General features: G+C 42.5%; 1 non-coding gene across 1 annotated transcript; it reads left to right on the top strand.

Annotated features, from left to right (window-relative positions):
* Positions 1-6,494: 6,494 nt before the first annotated feature.
* On the top strand, positions 6,495-6,601 carry LOC138869803 (small nucleolar RNA R71). Its single transcript, XR_011400056.1, has one exon. It is a non-coding gene; the product is annotated as a small nucleolar RNA R71 (small nucleolar RNA).
* The last annotated feature ends 452 nt before the right edge of the window (positions 6,602-7,053 follow it).

Genomic DNA, 7,053 nt, shown 5'->3' on the forward strand with positions numbered 1-7,053 from the left:
ATTTGGCCGGGCAATCCCCTATCCGCAACTGCAAATCCATCATCCCATAGAGATAGGCCATAGAACTATCATCATGCGCATTGCGCTCAGCACCTGTCAATGAAGACATAGGAGTCTCATCTTTCAGCCGGAGATTAGTGATGTCCGTTTATCAGATGGGCTGATCGCTAGTGTGTTCAAACTCAGGTTCCTACTCAACCCCCTCGTGCTTTAAGAACTGATTCAAGAAATTAGGAAATGGTATTCTATTTATTTTCTTAATCGTTCTCATTAATGACATCTGGTAGCGGATCGGATGACCCACATTTACCCTTTGCCCTGTCATAAGGAAGTATATCACACAGGTCCTCTCACGGCTCACGAGCGTGTCATGATTGCACGGTAGGAGTCTTGCATTTATCAGCTTAAGCCACACCTGAGCCTCCGCCTTCATATTCTTTTTAGGGAACCTCTTGTGACGTTTTGTTACCTTATTTCGAAACCATACAGCCGTAGAGTCGATATCATATAACATGTGCCTCAGCTTTGTCTATGTAGGCTGGCAAATGAATTAGTCCAATGGCTCCACAGAAACTTTTGGTGCACCTAAAAAGTCACATATGGCCTTGGCTAAAAAATCTATCAAGCCTCCACGAATTGGCACCAACTACTCAGTGTCCTATGGGTCAAACCCTGCATAGAATTTCCGGACTAGGTTGAGATTGATGTCCCCTGTGTTCTTAAAAACATAGCTTGACCCAAATTCTGGATTCCTCTCCAAACTGTCGGATACTTCGCTTTCACGCTGCGTTCCTGGATGGCTACTTCTAGATGGAGATGTTCAGGCCTACAGTGTTGTACCAATCCCTCGTATGTGTAGGTATGCTATTTATGCCAAACTCCTGCTGGCCTTGGGGTTGTGGACGCATGGCAGCTACAACTTCCACGGCTTGTGCTCCACTCAGACTAGAGTTAGCTTCCCCCCCTTTTCTCTTCTTTGGAGGAGGTACGAAGGTCTCCTTTGCTTTCACTGGGGTAGTTGAAGTGGACTTTCCTTTGCCTGTGTCTTTTTTGGGAGGCATTTTCGTTCCTTTGAAGCTTTTGAGAGAAGGGAGCTGCTTGAGAATTTCTGATAAGTGCGAAAGATAGAAAGACTAAGCTTGACTTAAATGGGGATGGGAGAGACAACTATGGCAATGTGCTGGTGAGTATGTGTGGGTGAGCCAATTCATACAGTGTGTTTGGTTGAGAGAAAAGTTGATGAGCAGATGTGTGTGCCTGTGAATTTTCTTTTAGAGCTTGATATGTGTTTGGTTGAAGTGAGGTTAGGGTTCTTTTTTTTGTATTGTGTTCAGCGTGTTTGGGCATATAAGTGAGGAGGTATGACTAAAATAAGGATAAAAAAATTAAACTAGTCTGAAACACCTTACCTGGCGTCGCCAAGCCCAGTACCTGGCATTACCCACGTGGCGCCAGCCTAACACCAGCCTTACCTGGCTTTACCTAGGCGTTGCCAGCTTAAGGCTTGGTGGACATGGCGTTAGCCAGGCGCCGCCAGCCCCAACGCCAGCTTTGTTTGGCTTTATCCTAGCACCACTAGCCCCAGCGCCTAGTGCGTCAGGTGATGCTAGAACCCTGCTCGACTTTCCCAAACTCACCTACAAACTTGTTAGAACCTAAAAACTAAAAGAAAAATTCTAACAACACTAAAAATCAACTACGAATTGGGTTGCCTCCGAACGAGCGTCTTAGTTAAATTCGTGGTATGATGAATACAATAGTTCATGGGTTGCCTCCCATGAATAGCCTGATTTAATGTCGCGGCACGACGCATGTAAGTGCATTTAAGGTATGCTCAACATCGGTGGCTCGATCAAATGAGTTACTGACACTACCATTGCTTCATCCATGGCTACATAATGTTTTAATCTATGCCCATTGACTCTGAACTTGCGAAATTCATTTTCTGCAGCAATCTCTACGGCACCAGTGGGATGAATTTCAGCCACACAAAATGGCCCTTACCATCTTGACTTTATTTTTCCCGGAAATAACCTTAGCCTTGAATTGTATAGCAATACCCTATCTCCGGTTTTATAACTCTGCTCAATAATATTTTTTTCATGTATCATCTTCATTCTCTCCTTGTATAATCTTGTGCTCTCAAAGCGTGGTATCGAAACTCAACGAGCTCATGCAACTCCGTGACTCTACTTGCTCCCGCAACTTCTATATCGAGATTTAACTACCTCAATGCCCACAAAGCTCTATGCTTCAACTCCACCAGTAAGTGACACGCCTTCCCAAATACCAACTACGGCGACATGCCGGTCAGAGTTTTGAAAGCCGTTTGATAGGCCCATAGTTCATCAACTAACTTTCTCACCCAATCCGTTCTTGTAGCATTCACAGTCTTTGTAAACACACTCTTTATCTCTCTATTCGAAACTTACACTTGCCCACTTGTTTGTGGATGATATGGGGTGGCAACCTTGTGGAGTACATCAAACTTTTCTAACAACTTTGCGAAGGCTCGGTTACAAAAGTGAGTGCCTCCGTCACTAATTATTTCCCTTGAAGTGCCAATCGGTTGAATTTGTTCTTTCTCAAAAAACCAATTGCTCCCTATACATCATTTGTAGGGAGCACTGCAGCCTCCACCCATTTGGACACGTAGTCCACAGTGACAAGTATGTACTTGTTGCCATATGAGCCGACAAAAGGCCCCATGAAATCGATTCCCCATACATCAAACACTTCTACCTCCTGAATTGGGTTCATAGGAATCTCATGTCAGCGGGAAATATTCCTAGTTCGCTGGCATTCATCACAACCCTTCACCCATAAGTGAGCATATTTGAACAATGTTAGCTAGTAGAAACCCGACTCTAAGACTTTTGTAGATGTCCTTACTCCCTCGAAATGCCCACCATATGGTGATGCATGACATGCATGAAAAATAGAAGACTGGTATATCTGAAGGATACATCTCCGGATTATGTTATCAATACAAATCATGAACAGATAAGGCTCATCCCAATAATACATGCGACAGTCACGAAAGAACTTTTTCTTTTGGATAGAGGAAAGGTCATAAGGAACAATACCGCTCGCCAGGTAATTTGCAATGTCTGCATACCATGGCGCTTCCTCAAGACTCGTGGCTAATAGTTGTTCATCTTGGAAAGTTTCCACAATCTTTTCCACCTCAACCTTCTTCTCAGCTCCTTCCAGCCTAGACAAGTGATCAGTTACTCTTCGTTCCCTTTCGGTCACAGATTTCCAAATTAAATTCTTGTAGCAGTAGAACCCATCAAATCAGGCACAGTTTTGACTCCTTCTTCTCGATTAAGTACCTAAGAGCACCATGGTTAGTATAAACAATTACCTTCAAGCCTTTCAGGTATGACCTGAATTTGTCAAATGTGAACATGGCTGCTAGCATATTCTTCTCGGTCACTGTGTAATTTAGCTGGGCACCACTCAAAAAGTTCTACTTGCGTATTATATTGGATGCATGACTTTGTATTTTCGCTGCCCAAGAACTGCTCCCACAACATAGTCACTCACATCACACATCACTCAAATGGTTGCTTCCAGTCAGGGGCAACTATGAAGGTACTGTTACCAGTCTCTTCTTCAATTCCTTAAACACTACCCTGAGATGAGGTAGTAGTGGCTTTAGTTCTAACTTTGGTGGCTATTCTGTCGATTGCTTAGCTAGAGGAGTTTTTCTTTCCTCTCAGTTTAAAGGCTCAAATTCGAGCTCCCTTCTCCAAAAACCTTGACCTTCAAGAGAAAGTACCTACTCTGCCAAGTATTCTCCATTTGCCTCATCTAAGTTCATGAGATAGGCTTCTAGAGGGTCTTTAGTGTTCAATGTCTCATCTTCCTCCTCAAACATTACATCCACAACATCTATTAGTGAGAAATTAGCAAATTCACTTGGTCACCACATAGATTTATACACGTTGAATGTTATCTCTTCATCATTTAATCTCATTTTGAGCTCTCCAGTTTCAAATTCAATTATAGCTCTCCTAGTGGCTAAGAATGGTCTTCCCAAAATTATGGGAATTTCCTTGTCAACCCGACATTCAAGAATGACAAAATCTGCTGGGAACACAAACTTCCCAACCTGTACTAATACATCATCCAGAATACCAGAAGGTCTCTTCACTGTACAGTCAGCACATTGTAGTAACATGGATGTGGGTCTAGCTCTTCCAATGACTAACCTTTTATAGATAGCCAGGGGCATCAAGTTTATTCTTTCCCCCAAATCACACAATCCCTTAGGTAACGCATAGTTGCCTATTGTGCATGGGATTGTAAAACTCCCTGGGTCAGACAGCTTCTCAGCTATGGGTCTCGTCACAACAACATTACATGTCTGAGTTTGTGTAACAGTGGCCAAGTCTTGAAATTTGAACTTACGAGACATCAAATCCTTCATCATCTTTGCATAACCAGGCATTTCCTTTAAGGCATAAATCAATGGAATGTTTACCTGAATTTTCTTCAACATCTCCAAGAATTTCTTGTACTACACATCTTTCTGATACTTGGCCAATCTCTTTGGGAATGGTGCTGGAGGTCGCTTATTCCCTGTGATTTGATTTTTTTCTTTCCCAGGCACTACTTCAACCATCATTTCATGTGAGACCTCAATCTCCCTTGCAACCTCTTTTCTTTTTTGGTGTTCTCTTGTGCATTTTATACTATCACCTCAGTTAACCCTATTGAATCATCTATCTCAATGGGTACTAGCACCAGTGTTTTAGTAGGTCAGCTTTTATGAGCAATTTCTTGCTCCAGATCCAGGTCTCTACCATTTCGTAGACTCACTGCCATAAGTTGTTTCGGGCCCTGATCTTTTGGATTGATTTGTGTGTCTGTAGGTAGTATCCTTTGGGGACGATTATTTAAAGCCATCAAAATCTGTCCTAATTGAAGCTGAATACTCTTTATCGCTGATTCATATGAGTCTACTCTCTTAGTTAATTTTACAGTGGTCCCTATCAGTTGTTGTAATATTTTGTTGCTGTTATTCAACATTCCCTCAAGTTTAGCAAACCTATCATCGTATCTCACAATCTGTTGTTGTTGAGGTTGTTGATAATCCAGCTGCTGATTTTATTGGTTATAACCTGTTGCCTTTGGTAAGTTTTATAGAGTAGTGGTTAGGCCGGCCATGTTGTATGGGACCGAGTGTTGGCCGGTTAAGAACTCACACATCCAGAAGATGAAAGTAGAAGAGATGAGGATGTTGAGGTGGATGTGCGGGCATACAAGGATGGATAAGATTAGGGATGAAGATATTCGAGAGAAGGTGGGCGTGGCCCCCATGGAGGAAGTTGGAAGACTCAGATGGTTCGGGCACATTTAGAGGAGGAGCACTGATGCACCGGTGAGGTGGTGTGAGCGACTAGCTATGGTGGGCACGATAAGAGGTAGAGGGAGACCTAAGAAGTATTGGGGAGAGGTGATCAGGCAGTACATGGTGCGACATAGGATTACTGAGGACATGGCCCTTGACAGTTAATTGTGGAGGTCGAGCATTAAGGTTGTAGGTTATGGGGAAGTTGTTAATATTTCTACAGTGCACTAGAGTGAGACTAGGCAGTTAGGAGTTAGTCTTAGGATGCTACTGATCATCTACTGATGCAGGGCTTTATCTGCTGGATATTATTATACCTTCCATCTTTTTCGTATTTCCTATATTTCTTATATTGCTATTATTTTGTTATTTTATGTTATTTTATGTTATGTTATGTTATTTTATTATGAGTCTATTGATAGTACTAATTTATCGTCTCTTATTGCTTTCTTGAGCCGAGGGTCTCCTGGAAACAACCTTTCTGCCCTCGAGGTAGGGGTAAGGTCTGCGTACATATTACCCTCCCCAGACCCCACTTGTGGGATTATACTGGGCCGTTGTTGTTGTTGTAACTTGTTGCCTTTGGTAAGGCACCACTTGACCTTGTAGTCACATAGCTCCAAGATTGTTGTTGTTGTTGTTGTACTGCTGGTGAGCTGGTCTATATTGTTGATTTTGCTGACCCTAATTATGACCACCTTGCCTCTGTCCCCCATGGTTGGCCACGTAATTCGTATTTTCCTGTTATTGTTGGTTGTCACCTTTTGCACTCCACATGCAAACATATGGTTGGTTAATGCATTGTGTACATAAACCCCCATTAGTTGCATCAACTATGTGTACCTTCTGCTTCTGGCCTGATTCATCTATCTTTTTGGTGAGGATACTCATTTGTGTCACTAGAGTGGCCATATTTTCAGCTATGGATTTAGTTGGATGTAAAGCCACTGAGTGAACTACATGAGTGATTTGAGAGTCTCTTATCATCCATCCTGAGTTTTGGGCCATGTCAAGTAGGATCTTACTTTCTTTGAATATTTTGCTCAAAAATGCTCCACCTGCTGAAGCATCAACATTGGCCTTTAAGTTATCTGCCAATCCCATGCAAAACCTCTGCCCCAACATCTGCTCCGGAATGCTATGATGTGGACACCTAACCAACATGCCCTTGAATCTCTCCCACATTTCTTGTAATGTTTCTACTGGTTTATGTCTGAAGCTCAAAATCTCATCAATTTGTTGAGCAGTTTTGTTGGGTGGGTAGAATTTGTTCACAAATTACTTGACTAATTCCTCCCAAGTAGTGATGGAGTTTATGGGGAGTGAATTAAGCCAAGTCTAAGCTGCTCCCATCACTAAGAATGGATACAACAACCACCTTATTACTTTCAGTGTCACATTAGGTTGCCTTTGCGTGAAACATATCGACAGGAAATTCTTCATATGCTGCTGAGGATCTTCAACGTATGACCCTGAGAACAATCCCTTGTTCTGCAATAAATGTAGCATGTTGTTTGTGATTTGAAATGATTCCTCTTGTATCTGAGGGACTACAATTGTGGTTGCAAAATTGTCGGCGGTGGGTTGTGCCCAGTCATACAATGCTGCTTCTGGCACAGAACAACACCCTGATTGTTCGCGTCATTCGCATTGTTTATATTGTTTGGATTTTCTACTCTGTAGTCCATGTTTGG

This window comes from Nicotiana sylvestris, chromosome 5 (assembly GCF_000393655.2).
Source record: "Nicotiana sylvestris chromosome 5, ASM39365v2, whole genome shotgun sequence".
Lineage (NCBI taxonomy): Eukaryota > Viridiplantae > Streptophyta > Magnoliopsida > Solanales > Solanaceae > Nicotiana > Nicotiana sylvestris.